Genomic DNA, 16,296 nt, shown 5'->3' with positions numbered 1-16,296 from the left:
CTATAGTTTAGAATTAGCCAGTTTGGTGTAGTGGTTAAGAGTGGTGGACTATAATCTGGAGAACTAGGTTTGATTTCCCATTCCTTCACATGCAGCCAGCTGGGTGACCTCGGGTCAGTCACAGTTCTCTCAGAGCATATAATATAGTGGGTTTGATGCATTGAAGAGGCGAAATAGTAGTGAACATCAGCTCTTTATTAGGTACAGCATTAGGTAGGCTGCACTTCAAGACTGAGGAACTGGGCCAACGAGGCCAACTATATATAACTCAGGGTTCCCACACAAGCACGTTATTGAGTCATTCATACCAGCAGGGGCTTGTGATTGGTGCAGGGCAGCAGGGATTTGGATCCTGCTGCCCACTGTTCCTGAGTCCCCAAGCTCCGTTCTTATGGCTCCAATGAGCCAGGTGGGAACACCCTATACAGTCTTCTCTTTGGCCCACATACACAACAGAGCAGTTCTCTCAGAGCTCTCTCTCAGCCCCACCTACTTCACCGGGTTCGGGGGGGGGGGGAGGAAGAGATGGAGATTGTAATTCTGAGACTCCGGGTGAAGGGTGGGGTATAAATCCAACTCTTCTTCTTAGTGTATTTAAACAACCCATTCAGCTTCACAACTGAATGAGGATTTTAACTTTGGTTACACAGGTCTAAGTCTTGCATTCGAACCAACACACCACAGTGGCTCACATATAAGTAATTGACTCAAACTTTGTTCTAATGAATAACATTGTGTGTGTACTTTTAAGAAAAAGCTATACTCATGTCATGAGACTTCAATTAGGCTAGTACAGAACATTTGATCTTCTTGGCTACTCAGGCTTTCTGGCTCTTTTAGATCTGTTTTGGAATATAGAATTCTCTTCTTCTCTAGTGATCAGGTAAGCATTATGCCAGGTAGACCTTAATTTTAATTTCTGGAGGTCGTCAATATTCCATTTGTAATGTAGAATACTTTGGTATCTATAGACATAAAACCGGTTTCATGTTGAGAAATCCCAGCTTCCTCATTCATTGTGACTGGGTGGGACTTCACTGCATCAGCTATTGGCTGACACTCTCTCTGTCACCACTTCCCATTACCATTGGGTAGCTTTACTGTGACCCGCCTACTGCCAGCCCTGCCAGGCCAGAAACATATCATAAGACCACTGACCTTTGAGCAAGATAGTTCTCTACTGAGAGGTTCTCCTGGAGCCTTTCTGATTACTACTGCCTCTCCTCAGGGCCTGTTGTAAGAAATCTGGGATAATCTCTCCTTTACCCACCCACCCCCACCCCACATACAAACAACACTGCTGCAAAGCAAACAGTGAAGCAAACAATAAACTGTGAGAGACATGTCCCTCTGCCCCACCTACTCAGGCCTCGGAATGTTAACAGACTTACCTCAGAGACAGCAAACTCTTCTCTGTGTCCTCTCTGTCAACCAGTCTCAGAAAGGGCTACAGAGCTACTGTGGCCCTATGAAAGGCCTCCCAGCACACGCAGCTTCCAAAGGCCACACAAATAGACAGGGACACAAGGACCCACTTATATTCCCCCTGGGAAGTGCTGGCCAGAGCCTGTTGCTAGCAACCCAGGCTGCTTTACTAAGGAAGAGGCCTTAGGTGAATAGAACAGCATACAGTCCACCCTCCAATAGGGTTGTCAATCCCCAGTTGGATCAAAACACACAGGAAACCACAACATATAGATGATTGTCAATACAGAACCCACTGTGTTAAAGCATTACAAAAACTCATGCTATGTGAATCGCTACACATTTATCTCAATACACTCATTACATTGTATACATTCCAGTTTTCTTGTATCATTCAAAGTCCAAAGTTCATGAAAGTAATTATCCACTCTGGATGCTTGAAAATAAACAATAAGGTACCAGTCCCTGCTGTATCTGTGTATTCTTTCTCAGACACAGGAGATACCATGAGGAAATAGGTTCTCTTTCAAGCAGAAATCCTCTAATCGAACCAGTGCGGCGACACGAAACTGGCTGTAGTCGTGTTTCATTCCAACTTCCACTTGGCCGCATCTAATAACTAGGAACTGATACAATCCCATCATAAATAGCTATAAATCATAACAAATACAAGTACAACAAACCAAAACTCCATTTCAATTAGCACAAAGAGGTTCTCTGACTAGTCTTCCCGATAGGCATTACATACACCCACACCAGGTGCTCAGCATTAACAACAATAACTGCTATGATTACATTAAAGAAACAATCAAATAAATACAGATAGATCTAAAGCGGCATTAAGACCCCGCAGTTGCATAGTACAGAATTTGTGTATAAAAAAAGCCTCCTTCTGCAACGAGATCTTTGAGGCATTCTCAACATTATACTGATGTCCCTTTACAGCATACACTACAGTGCAATTAATATCCTCATGTGAATGTCCAAAATTAACACAGTGCTGAACAATAGAAGCATCAAGAACACCCTGACGAATTCGGGACTGGTGTTCCGAGGAGCGAGCCTGAAGACTATGCATACTGGATCCGACATAATATTTAAAACATGGGCACCGCAAAATGTAAATAATTTTAGGTGTGGTACATACACTGAAATGTTTCAATTTCCATGTGAACCCATTGATTGTGATTTCTCTGATCTCCAACGTGCTAGAACAAATAGAACAACTTTTGTATTTAAAGTGTCCTGTAGGTAAGCTAGATTTTAAAGGGACCTCCTGTGCCATGTCTGTATGTACCAGAATGTCCCGCAATGTTTTACACTTTTTCCAACCCATCACAGGAAACTTAGTGCAGCCTGATAGGTCAGCAATCATGTGCCAATGTTTCCGCATAATTTTAATGATTTGATGAGATCTATATGAATATTGAAAAGCACATGTAAGAGCCTGTTCTGTAGTTCCAAAAGAAGGTGCCCCTATCCTTCATTATTTCCAATGGAGGGAAGGCATTTAAAAGGTGTGTAGTTCCTTTAAATGAGATTGCCAGAACTCCCTTTGGAGTTTAATTATGCTTTTCACAAACTTGCTACTGGCTCCACCTCCAATGTTTCCTGGCTCCACCCCCAAAGTCCCAAGATATTTCTTGAATTGGACTTGGCAATCCTACCTTCTAAAGCAGTTATTTTCTCCTGGATGGAGAGAGAAATCTGTTGTCTGGAATTCAGTTCTGATCACAGGAGATCTTCAGGCTCCAAGTGGGGATTGGCTACCCTAGGCCTGGCAGCAGCCTCTGGGTGACTAGATGTCACCCAGCTGGCATGACTTAACTAGACACAGCTGCTTGCTCCTGTTCAGCAGCACTCCCTCTATGACAGCTAATGTGAATTAGCAGTTGCCAACTCCAGGTTTGGAAATCCCTGGAGATTTGGTGGGTGGGGCCTGGGGAGGGTGAGTTTGAGAAAGGGTGGGACCTCAGCAAGGTACTATGACATAGACTCCATTCTCAAAATTAGACATTTCTGCCTGGAGAACCATTGTTGCCCATCTCCAGGTGAGGGCTGTGTCATTAAACCCTGCTGAGGTCACTTGCTTCCTGCTTTTGTCCCCATTGTGGAGAAAGACTGTACTTTTACCAGGCTGCAGGAAGGGGGAGAAGATTGAAAACTGAAATCAGATAAAATCCCCTACAGAAAATACCTGCCTTGAGGTGCATACTCTATAACACAATCAGGCCAGGCAAAAAAAAAAATTATGCCACAAGCTCACGTTGATGCTAAACACCACAAGGCTGGATATTATAGGAAAAGGTAGAAACAATGCACTGCAAACAAAAGGAACAATGTGCTTCAGTGTCTGTGTGACTGTCGTCATGCTCCCCCTGCATCCCTCCCCCCATTATTCTCCCTTCTCGGCATTCTGGACCTGTTTCAGGGCTTTACCACAGACACAGGGACGGACACACACACACAAACATGCTGGTAGGGTGTGTGTGTGGAATGGAAAGCCAGTGTCTGTTTCAGCTGCAGGGTGGGTGGGAAGACAGCAAGGGTGAGGAGCAGTGTTCCCTCTAAGCTGAGTTAGCATGAGCTAGCTCACAGATTTTTAGCCTCCAGCTCACACCTTTTTGTCTTAGCTCAGGAAAAATGGCTCCAGAGCACAATAATTTATACAGTAGCTCACAACTTTAATGCCAGTAGCTCTCAAAGTAGAATTTTTGTTCACAAGACTCTGCAGCTTAAAGGGAACATTGGTGAGGAGCTGAGTGAAAGCCAAGGTGGGGAGTGGGGTGGCCTTCAGAGCGGGGGGGGGGGTGGTTTGCTGTGGAAACTGACAATGATTTTGGGCCAGTCAGAGACTTTCAGCCTAACCTAATTTACAAGGTTGTGCGGATCAAGGTGGGGAGAGGAGAATGGTGTAAGCTGCTTTGGTCTCCCCCACCACCACACCAGTGTGAAGAAAGATTGTCCTTTTCCTATGTAGAAGGTGCATGGGCCGGAGGCAATGGAAAGCTGAAAGAGGGACAGATAAAGGGAAGGAGATATGGCTGCGAACTCCAGGTTAGGAAATTCCTGGAGATTGAAGGGGTGGGGTTTGAGGAGGGATGAGACCTCAGACAGATACAACACCATTTTCTCCTGAGGAAGCACTGTTGCCAATCTCCAGGTTAGGGCTGGAGATCATTCAGAATTAAAACTGCTCTCCAGATGACAGACATCAGCTCCCCTTCAGGTGTGTGTGTGGGGGGGGAAGTGCATGCCTTCACTTGGGTGTGGTGGAAATCAGCAAGGGTGGGGGGCACTCACCCAGAGCCTCTTTCTAGAACCCGTTGTATTTTTTGTCACAACGGGCCTTACTCCTAGTATTACATAATTCAAAGAAAAAATATCTGCCCACCCCACTCACCCCCACCCTCTGCATCATAAAGATCTGAATTGACGATCTGACAAGCTAGCAAACTGTTCTGGAGAACAAAAAAGTTTAAGTCAAAGCCTTTTAAGAGATTCAAACCCACAAATATAATGAGAGTCAGACTGCAAACTTGCTGTGTTCACGTCCTCACAGGACACAAGCAGCAATAATAAAGTGATGTCATTTTCTGACAATGGAAAGTTGCATTGGCCAAGCAACAGAATCCAGAGCTATTAAAACAAATTATTGTAAGGACCTTAAACTTATAAGAGTTTCATAATATGACCAATACCAAAAAGGTGGAAGGGGGGAATCATGATGACAGACATTAATTGCAAAATGCTGAGGAGATGGGAAGTATTTCAAAAAGAGGCATTACATGTACAGGGGGAAGATCTACTAAACAAAATAGAAAAGAAAGAGCAACTATTGTTTCCAAACAATAGCGGGACCACATAAAATAATTTTACAGTGTGTAAGACTGAAGTGAGTCACCACAAGAAAAAGAATGTCTAGTGTCTGTCCTATTACTGAAGTGTTATTAAAACAGACTATAAAAACAGACTGCATGGTGTAGCTCTTGCCCTCTTTCACATCTTTAACACCCAAAAAGTGGTGCTTGAACAAATATCAATAAATTATTCTACTAATTTGGAACATATAAAAAACCTCAACTCTGTTCGTCAAGTATAAAACATAGCTACCATGGAAAGCTATACCCAATGCTGCTCAAAAACCAAAAGCAAGAAACAGGATAATGATCTAGTGACTGCCAAAGTTTACCTTATGAATGGATCACAGCAGATCACCTGAGGCTTTTGGAGTTATGTAGACCAATGTAGTATGATGCATAGAAATATGAGATATAAGCCAGAAAGTTCTCTATGCAAATCTTACTTCATCCATGAATTAGCTGAATAACATCACGCAAGCCATAATCGCTCCACCTCAGCTTTGTAACATGCAGGGCTTTTTTTGTAGAAAAAACCCAGCAGGAACTCATTTGCATATTAGGCAACACCCCTGGTGCCAAGCCAGATGGAACTGAATTCCTGTGTGTTCCTGCTCAAAAAAAAAGCCCTGGTAATGTGTAGATAATACAACTATCTAACCTTACAGGACTGTTTTACAGATTTCCCTATAATCCATATATATCTATTTCTCAAGTGTGCCTCCATTTGAAGACAGACATGGAGGGAGGGAGAGTGAGAGACAGACAAAAAGAGGGGGTTGAGAGAGTGAGTGTGTGTATGTTTTAGAAAGCATTGGGGACTCAGAAAGGAGAAAGAATGACAGCAGGTCTTAGGGGGAGAAGTTAACAAGAGAAAGACAGACATTGGGGTAAAAAGAGTAAGAGAGGGAGAGACTGGGTCCAGATGGGCAGTTTAAGCTGACACAGGGATAGTTTACAGACAGATTAAAAAATCGAGTCCAGATGTGCATATCTGCCTCCCATCTGGCTTCCGTACTCACCACGTCCTCCAGAGTCTCTGAGGAGGCTCAAAAAGTGGAGGAGGCTTCATAAGTGGTAGCAAATTCTTCTGCCACATGCCATCCACCTTTCTTGGTACCTGGAGTTGTCAGAATGAATAGGGAGAGCCCTTTTGGAGGTGTTGTGTGCCATTGAGGGGTTGGTAGAGGGATTTGGATGGCAGCTCTGAGGCCATGTCAGAGGTGGATGTGCAGGAGCCAGGCTGTGAGCGCAGCCTTGGAAGGGCAGAGGAAGGTGATTGGTGCTGCCTGAACTTGGGAAGCAGTCCAGGGTGAGCAGCAGCCTGGAAGATTGTTTTGTGGGCCTTGAAGGGGGAGTCAGAGTGGTGTTGGCAGCATAGGACCCAATGATATTGTGGAGTGTGCAGCAGAGTGGCAGGGCCCCGTGCAAAGTCTGCTAAGAGCGTTTGTGAGAGGGGGGCTGGGGGCTGTTGTCAGCCACCTGTGTGGGCCATTTAGGGGCTGGCTGAGGTACTAGCTGGGCTGGAAGCCATTTGTGAGGGCCCAGGACAGCAGTAGCCACTCTGAGGGCTTAAGGGCATTGGTGAGAGAAAGGGGAGGTTGCGCACTGTTGTTGGCCAGCAGAGCCACATAGGCATTGGCAGCCTGGAGACAGTTTGGGAGGAAGCAGGACAGCGGAAGCCATTTGTGGGGACTTCTGAGGGAGAGTAGCCACAAAGTGTCTGAGATGTGTGCTTGTCAGAGGCAAGAGTGTATGTGAGGTATATGTGAGGGTTTTGTTAGTTGTTTCCAACGTTCCGGGGCTGATGTGGATGGAGGACAGGGAAGTGAGCCAATAAGTGTGCAGAGGTGCGGAATAACAGGTGATAGGCCAATGGTTGTTGGAGCTCAGGTTTCAACCAATGGGAGAGCTCTATTTTGTCAATTCCACTATGGTTTTATTATTAAGGATTATTGGTGCCCACATGCTTGGACCCTGCCTTGGGTCTCAGATCCTCTGCATAGATCTTTGTGAATAAGTAACTACAGCTTTTGCTTTCCCCTTCCTCCTCCTCTTTGGTTTCTTTCCTCTTCCCTTCATAAATGGAATACTTCTCCAGTGTGTATAACTACTTGATATATTTGGGTTCTTTTATTGGGTATTCTAGTATTTGGTATTATATCAAACGCTTTGTAGCAGCCCCATGGCACAGAGTGGTAAAGCAGCAGTACTGCAGTACTGTGGTCGGAACTCTCTGCTCATGATCTGAGTTCGATTCCGGTGGAAGCTGGATTCAGGTAGCCGGCCCAAGGTTGACTCAGCCTTCCACCCTTCCAAGGTCGGTAAAATGAGTACCCAGCTTTCTGAGGGGAAAGTGTAAAAGACTGGGGAAGGCAATGACAAACCACTCCATAAAAAGTCTGCCGTGAAAACGTTGTGAAAGCAACATCACCCCAGAGTCAGAAACAACTGGTGCTTGCACAGGGGACCTTTCCTTTCCAAACACTTTATATTATTTTGACTGCTTGACAGTGCAAGGGTGGGTGAAAGAGAACAGGAAGCTGACTTAGTGTTCTGCTAGTGTATCTCTGAGATGTGCCAGAGTATCTTTGAGATGTACCAGTGGAGCACCTCATCAGCATTGAGCCCCAACTAGGCACTGACATGACAATGCTGCAGAACACAAGTTACTGTACCATGAGAAATGTGCATACTCAGGAGTATGGCAGGAATTTGTCAGCTCCCTTAGCTGCCTCAGTCTGTGAATGCCCCCCAAACTGGCAGAAAGCTATGCCACCAAACCCGATGGCATAGCCCACAGGTGCTCAAACTATGGAAAAGGCCAGGTGCCCCTCCCCAGAGATCCAATGGTGTACAGGATGCTGACTACAGCTGCAGCTAATCATCTCCTCCCTAGCAGGGCCAAATCCCCTCCCTCCACACCCAATCTCAGACCCCCCACCGAGGATGCCCCATAGTTTATTAGGCAGGGCACACAGCGTCTGTAGGGCACTGAGGTCTGATGTGCATTCTCAGAGTGCACAGTGTTGCACATTGGTGGTGGGAAAGGCAGATAGAGAATACTTAGCACAACTGAAGGAGAACAAGGCCCATGCCATATAACTAACATGTCTCACTTCAGATCCCTAACAGGTACTCCATCTCTGGAGGCCCAACTTGAAATGATGGCCATGCCCTGACAAGCAATCAGTGGCAGGAATTCAGATGCCCCAGGGGTCCATACCTGCCTCCCCTCATTCCACCTAACAATGCTTGCTCTCACACACAAGGTCAGCACTGTGTGTGTAGGAGAGAGGCCCAGTTCAGGTTCACCTAAGCCGATACCCCATATCATGCAATGGGGCATACTTCAGGGAAGTTTATCCAGGAGAGCTGCCTATGATGCAGAGGGGACAGGGACACTGGCAATCCCATAGTGGGCTGGTAGCACATACTCTTTTACCAGGGCATTCCCTCCCCAAGTGAGGGACAGGGTATAACTGTGATTTGGGATGCTCAGCAGCTGCCTCACTATGCTCTGTGTATCAACTGACCAAGCAACTGTGGGATCTATTTCACACTGTCTGGATGCTCTCTGTTCCTTCCAAACTTGTAGAGTAACCTTGACATTTGTCAAAGATTCCTTGTAGCTGTTGCATTTGATTGTTGACCAGATTTCAGGCATTCATTAAGCTGGTTGTAAAATTTAAACCAGCAGCTCCTAAAAGTGACAGTATTTTATTCAATTAATAAATTATGAAGCATCTGATATAAACTGTGACTAAGGCATTCAGCTAGGGTATCCACCATTACACATTTATCTTTCATTCTAATAGTGAAGTCAGAATATCTTGGATACTTAAATCTGGTGACTGGAGTTGTGAACAGGAAGACAGATCTTTCTACAAATGTGAAAAGGGCCCTAGGTTCAGAGGGGCGGGGGGAAATGAAATCTAAAAAAATAATACACTGGACAGCTTTTAAAAATCTGAAAATGATAAAAGGACTGACTACAGTTTTAAACAACAAATTTCCCTCAGTGGCTGTTGCCAGGGAACCACAGTATTTCGAGCTTGGCTGTCAGTCAGAAGGCATGGGTAGAGAGCCCTTTCCATCCCTAATTTCCTTTCCATCCCTAGTGGAATTCACTGCCACAGGAGGTGGTGGCGGCTACAAGCATTGCCAGCTTCAAGAGGGGATTGGATAAAAATATGGAGCAGAGGTCCATCAGTGGCTAATAGCCACAGTGTGTGTGTGTGTGTGTGTATTGGCTACTGTGTGATACAGAGTGTTGGACTGGATGGGCCATTGGCCTGATCCAACATGGCTTCTCTTATGTTCTTATGTTTTTAATTTGGTTAGGGTTCTCAAGTCCTACCTAGCAGCTGGTGGGGGGAGGGATCCTTTATAGTCTCTGGGATCTTCTGTCACACATGTGAAGTGTGTGTGGCACAATGACATCACCTGAAGTGACATCATAATGTCACCAACATTTAGGGATGACACCCTAGTTTTTGAGCAAAACTCTATGGTTTGTAACCAATTTTACCATAGAATTTTGCCCAGAAACTAGAGTGTCAGCATGTGATGTTGGTGATGTCCTCACATAGCCTTTCAGGTCAGCTGGGGGCAGGATTTCTCCCTGCTGAGCAGCTAGCTGGCAATGAGGAAGCACCCTGCAAAAGCAGCGGTTCCCCTACTCTTGCCAGTGGTCTGGCAACCCTAATCTTTTGCCAGGCCTGGCTAGGGTTGCCAGGCCTGGCTAGGGTTGCCTGCTCCAGGTTGGAAAATTCCTGGAGACTTTTTGATGATGTGTAAGGTGTGTGGGGAGGGGAGACTCCTCAGCAGGTATAATGCCATAAAGTTCTTGAGCCATTTGTGAGCATGATGCCGGTTTAAAGTTTTTGGAGAATTTGTATTCCCATATAATTATTGAAAATATTAACCAGTGGGAATGCAGTGGAAGTGGTGCTGTGTTTTTTGAACGGGACGTCTTCGTTAAGAATTCATAGCACCATATGCTGGAAGAGTTTTAATCGAAGCAACCTGCACATTGGGACTCCTTTGTGGAAGATTGTTCATGAATGTTGCAATTCTTTGTCAATTTTGCTTATTTGTACATGCACCATTATTACATAGCAATTTGGTCACTATAACCTTTGGTTGTGTATGTTATTTTCTCAAGGGGGACTGATGTCTGTAGTTCAGTTGTAATTCTTGGAGATCCAAAGACCCACATGGAGGCTGGCAATCCTAGACCTGGCAGCAAAGCCTGGGTAACTTGATGCCAGCTGACTTGCATGACTCAACTAGGCCGGGCAATTTGCCACTGTTCAATAGCACAACCCTATGAAAGCCAGCATGGTGTGGCAGTTAGAGCTTCAGATTAGGGTCTGTAAGACCCAGATTCAGATCCTTATATTGCAGTGGAAACTGACTGGTGTCAAGATCCCTTGCCATGATTCTTTTACTTCTGTAACATGCCATATTATTCCTGTGATGTCTTAAGATAGCTTGCTCTGTTATCTTGTCTCTCATGTATCAAAACTAAGAATGTGCCCAGTTTTAGAAGCTGGCTCAAGCTGCCTCTCAAGGTCATGATTATCTAGTGGGGAAAGTACTTGTTATTACAAATCATTTGTTTTCCTTTTACTGTGTGAACCAACTGTCTTTGCAAGCGCACACTTTCAGTAACTCAAATTCTGGTGGGACCCTGGTCCAACCTAGTCTATATAACCGGTGACACGTACCTATAGCCATCTCTAGTTCTGACACTTTCCTGGAAGTGTCTGTATTCTGTCTGTCAAATAAAGGCTTTATCCTTACAATCTGGAGAGCATTTTTCATTGAGGACAGTCACAAAGCTGACAACTGGGCGATTTTGAACCAGTAACATACTTTCAACCAAACCTACCTCACATGGCTGTTGCGTGGATAAAAAGGAGAAAATAATGTAAGCTGCTTTGGTCCCCACGATGGAGAAAGCTGGCATATAAATTAAATAATTAAAGAATAAATAGATAAAGGATAAATGTAGCTGAAGACGGGAGGCAGATAAATGGTAGGTTGGTGAATGGCTGAGAAGAAGAGAATGAAGCAGGGAGAGAATATGGAGACTGTCAAGAGAAGGAAAAGAGGTTAGGAAATTCCTAGAAATTTGGGGGGCTCAGGAGTTGAGGGAAGGGCTCTCAGAGGGGTATAAGACATAGACTCCACCCTCCAAAACATCCATTTCCTCCAGGGAAACTAGGGTTCCAGCTTCCAGATGGGGGCTGAAGATCACCCAGAATTACAGTTGCTTTTCAAATGTTAGAGATCAGTTCCCCTGGAGAAAATGGTTACTTTGGAGGGTGCATTCTGAGTCACTATACCCCACTGAGGTTGCTTCCTTCCCCAAACCTCACCCTCCCAAGGCTCCACCCCCAAATCTCCAGGGATTTCCCAACCTCAATCTGGCAACCCTAACTGGGGAACTGACCTCTGTAGCTGGGAGATCTGTTGTGATTCCAGAAGATCTCCAGCCACCTCACAGAAGTTGACAACCCTAGAAAGAGATAAGGAAGCCAGAAGAGGGGTAAAGACTATGAGGATTTTCAGGAAAGGGAAAGAGGAAACAGTAGGAGAGAAAAGTGAGGTGCTTTCCACAAGTCCTTGCAGGTTACCACATAATCTCTAATACAGATCACAGTGCACGTGAAGTGCCTAGGTTATTCTAGTGTGGGACAAAGTGGAAAGTGGACCACTTTCATGCTGACACAATTCTACTATGACCTGCCTTTCTGAGTACACACAGTAAAACCATTAATCTTTCATACTGCATGCATATTCACTTTGAATTCTTTCTGAAAAATTTTTATGCCATATTAGTGCTCTATTTTTTTTAAAAAAAAAACCTGTTCAATCAGGCATCCTATAAAATAGCATTGCTGACAGCATAATCTGATCAACATCATGCTACCAAGCTGATCAAGAGCACTTTGAATAACCAGTGGTAAATACAATTTGAGTATAACAAATAAAGACCAATGTAAAACCCTTCATTCCCTCTTTCCATAAAAAAAATCACGACTATTGATTTAGCCAGTGATTAAGAAACACTTAACCTTTCCAAATAAACAGCACTTATTAGTATCTGGACTCAGAAACAAATGCACAAGGTCACCAGGAGGGGATCATGGGGGTAAAAAGTTCCTGGGGCCAAGTCAGCTTGAGGGGCCCACTGAAGCTAGAATCATCCTGCACTGAACCCCTCCCTTTTAGTGTAGTTCTGCGCTGCAGGAAAGGCATAGCAAACAAAGAAGCTCTGACTTCCTGATGGCTTTTGCTGCAATGATATTTTAAAATTATTTTTAGAAAGTTTTCCCTAAGTGCAAACTTTAAATTTGGAGAATGATGAAAGCATTTTCCTATCATGAGTTGTTCTTAAACTCATCAACCAGCCTGGCATGCCTTCATTTATCTCTGTTCTTCTGTGCTTGCCTTCCCTTCCCCTTTTTCAAGTGTCATTCCTTCTATCCTGGCTGGAAAGTTGAAATATACTTAACAGTAGAAAACCTCTATGTCAATTTAATATATCCCAAGAATCTATCAAAGTAGTGGAAGGGTGATTTCCTTCCTCATACACTTACATGCTCTGTGTTCTGAATTAATCTGTATTAGAGATTATAAACATGGAATGTTGGATGCTTTAGATTCAGTTTATATCACATGCTGCATAATTAGTTCATTGAATAAACTACCATGAAGTTACATCTGCCGGTTTAGAAGTCTTAAGAGGGAAATAGAAAGATGCATGAAGGTGGAAAGGTCCTTGAGTGGCCATTATGATGACCAAATAGAACCTCTATGTTCAGGGGCAATCTACTCTTCAGTGCTGGGGGGGGATACTTTGAGGAGGGGTTGTTGCCTTTATTCTCTGCTGATGGAATTCTTTGAAACACCTGGTTGGCTAGCTAGCGTGGGAAACAGGATTAGAGAAACCTCTGCTGTGATCAAACAAGCCTCTTATTTTATTCTTATGAAAGGTACAGGGCCTGTTACCTTATTTTCACAGAGGGTTTAAAAATATTATTTAGTGATGATCCCACTGCTTTCTCTGCATTTTAAGTATGTGTGTGTGGGAAGAAAGGAGACTGTATTTTTAATGCTGAGGGAAAGGCATTCTGTGTGCACCCAGAAGTATTTTTCTTCAGGAAATCAACCCATGCTGATAACCAACTCGTAGGATAAGTCCTAGTGACATCTTTGCACAAACTGAGACCAATTCCCCACTAGCCTTACGATGCTCTCATGCTCTTCTCAGCGGGGCTTCCGTAGGATTTCACACTACCTGCCCCCGGGGCTGCAACTCACTTCGCCTTTTTCATGCAGCAAACAGAAACCAGCTTTTAGAGGATCTTGTTTGCTGTGCAAAAGTGGCGGAGTGAGTTGCACTCCCGGGGCAGCCAGTGTAAAATCCGACAAAAGCCCCACAGATAAGAGAGTGAAAACTGCATAAGGCTAGTGGGGAATTGGTCTGAGTACTAAAAAAGGCAACTTCTAGAGGGGCAGCAATTAAGCCTGTTGTGTCAAAACCAAAAAGGAATCTTGTGCCACCATAAAGTAGCATATATTGTAGTTCCTTCCTTCATGGTTGGAATTAGGGTTGCCAGGTCCAATTCCAAGAAATATCTGGGGACTTTGGGGGTGGAGCCAGGAGACATTGGGGGTAGAACCAGGAGCAAGGTTGTGACAATAATAATTGAACTCCAAAGGGAGTTCGGGCCATTACATTTAAAGAGACTGCACACCTGCACATTTATAATGCCTTCCCTTCATTGGAAATAATGAAGGATAGGGACACCTTCTTTTGGGGCTCAAAGACTTGGACCCCCTGGTCCAATCTTTTTGAAACTTGGAGGGTGTTTTGAGGAGAGGTATCAGATGCTATGTTGCAAATTTGTTGCCTCTGTCTCAAAAAACAGCCTCCCTAGAGCCCCAGATATCCACAGATCAATTCTCCATTATATCAGACCTATGGAATTGGTCACCAAAGGAATAATGGAGTGCCCAGCAGACATTTCCCTTTCCCCCACCCTCACTTTCTGATGCCCCTGAAGTGGGGGGAGGGCCTCCAAACCGGGGGATCCCTTGCCTACCTAGGGATAGGCAGCCCTAGTTTGAATCTATTTCATCAGATGCATAAAGTGAATTTTCAGTCTGCACACATGGAAAAAATGGTTCGTAAGGATGAAAAGCAGTTGTAATTTCCATTAAAATGTGTGCTAAAAAGCTACAATCCCTTGTTATTAATATGTTAAATGCTTAAAAGCTCATATGCAAGAAAAACAAAATCTGGAGATAAGCCCCATTGAACAAAATGGGATTTACTTATAAGGATACCAGTTTAGGATTGCACCCAAAACTATATATGCAAGGGCACTATTAATTTCAATAGCATTTGCTACCAATATTTTACGGTGTCAGAGCTTGAGAGGAATTTAAGAGACTTTTAATACATCCTCACCATCACAACATGATCAACTCCACTTTTATTTTTTGCTTCTTTTCAGCATTTTGTCTACCACTAATCATTCCTGAATATTAAATCTATTGTGAAAGAAAAGTTATAGCATCATGATTAGCCAAGCATACAGACTCTTCTGGAAGAGCCCTCTTGAATATCATCTGCCTAATTAAACTGGCAAACACATGGATAAAACCTTCAGATATAGAAATGTCCACAAAGAAGGGCTACTTCCTATCACCCAAGAATGTCTTTCTGCAGGCACCTTCAGATCCCATTGACTCCCTGCCCCAAAACTCCCTCAGCTCCTGGCATCCCACTTTCATCTCTATACTGGTACCAGAGGCAAGAATACCTGAGCACTAGCCCCTTAAACTGGGAGCTCATTAAGGAGGCAGGGTTAGGGATGCCATCTCCCTGGTGGGACCTGGGGATAATCATCTTCAAATTACACAGATCTATTCTCATGGATAAAATGGATGCTTTGGAGGGAAGGTGGACTCTGTGGCATTGTATCCCACTAAAGTCCCAGTCCTCTCCAGGGTCCACCCCAAATCTCTAGGATTTTCCCAGCCTGCATCCAGTAACCCTACATCCTGATCCCTCTCTCGCTGGCAGCCAGAGGGGAACTGGCAAGCCTAGGCAGGACTAAGACCAGAGGCCTTCATTCAGGAGTACTTCAGTCTTCAACAGGCTTCTTTAGGACTAACGCAGGAGAACCTCAGGATTCAAAATATAATTTCCCTTCTCTGAATACAAACTTATATTTCAAGTGCACCCCACATGCCATCCCATGCACACAACCTCACAAATCATAAAGAAAAATGCCTCATTTTTGTAATGATAATGATCATGGTAAAGGGTCTGCAGTCCAGACCAGGCCTCTGAAAATTCTGTCAAGTGTATATACCCTTCTTTCCATATTGTGACCATATCCACACTAATGCTTACCACCAACTTAGCCTTACTTTCAGCTCCACTGTTGTTCTCCAGGATCTTGACAGTTCTCCCAGTAATCTAGACTCCATACTTGACTGTGTGTCCATCCTGTTTCCAGGGATTAAGGCTTCTCCATGATCCTCAATATTGCACATGATATAGGATGTGCCAAATCATGGGTTTGCTCTCAATTCATAGATAGGGAATTATTCATATGCAAGGCATACTTCACAGTCACCCTATTAATAAGCATTTTGGATTCCTGCCATACAAAAATTGATTTCCCCATTCCCTTACTATGAATAAATCTATTCCTAATGGATATTAATGGGCAAATAGCAGCTACCCCATAGTTAAGATCAGGGATCCAGATTTCGGTTGAACTTGGTAGCCAACTATCATTTCCAGAAGCAAGAAAAATGTAACTCTGCTTGCTCTCTTCCTCCCTGATTCACACAGGTAAAATAAGTGCTGTGCTTTTGTACTATTTGGAAACAAGGTTTTACAGGAGATGACCAGCAAGCAAAGCGTTTATCATATTGCAGTAAACCCTGTCCCCCAAAGCTACAGTCTAGAACAAATAGC

This window comes from Heteronotia binoei, chromosome 2 (genome assembly GCF_032191835.1).
Source record: "Heteronotia binoei isolate CCM8104 ecotype False Entrance Well chromosome 2, APGP_CSIRO_Hbin_v1, whole genome shotgun sequence".
NCBI classification, from domain to species: domain Eukaryota; kingdom Metazoa; phylum Chordata; class Lepidosauria; order Squamata; family Gekkonidae; genus Heteronotia; species Heteronotia binoei.
This window is presented reverse-complemented; position numbering follows the sequence as displayed.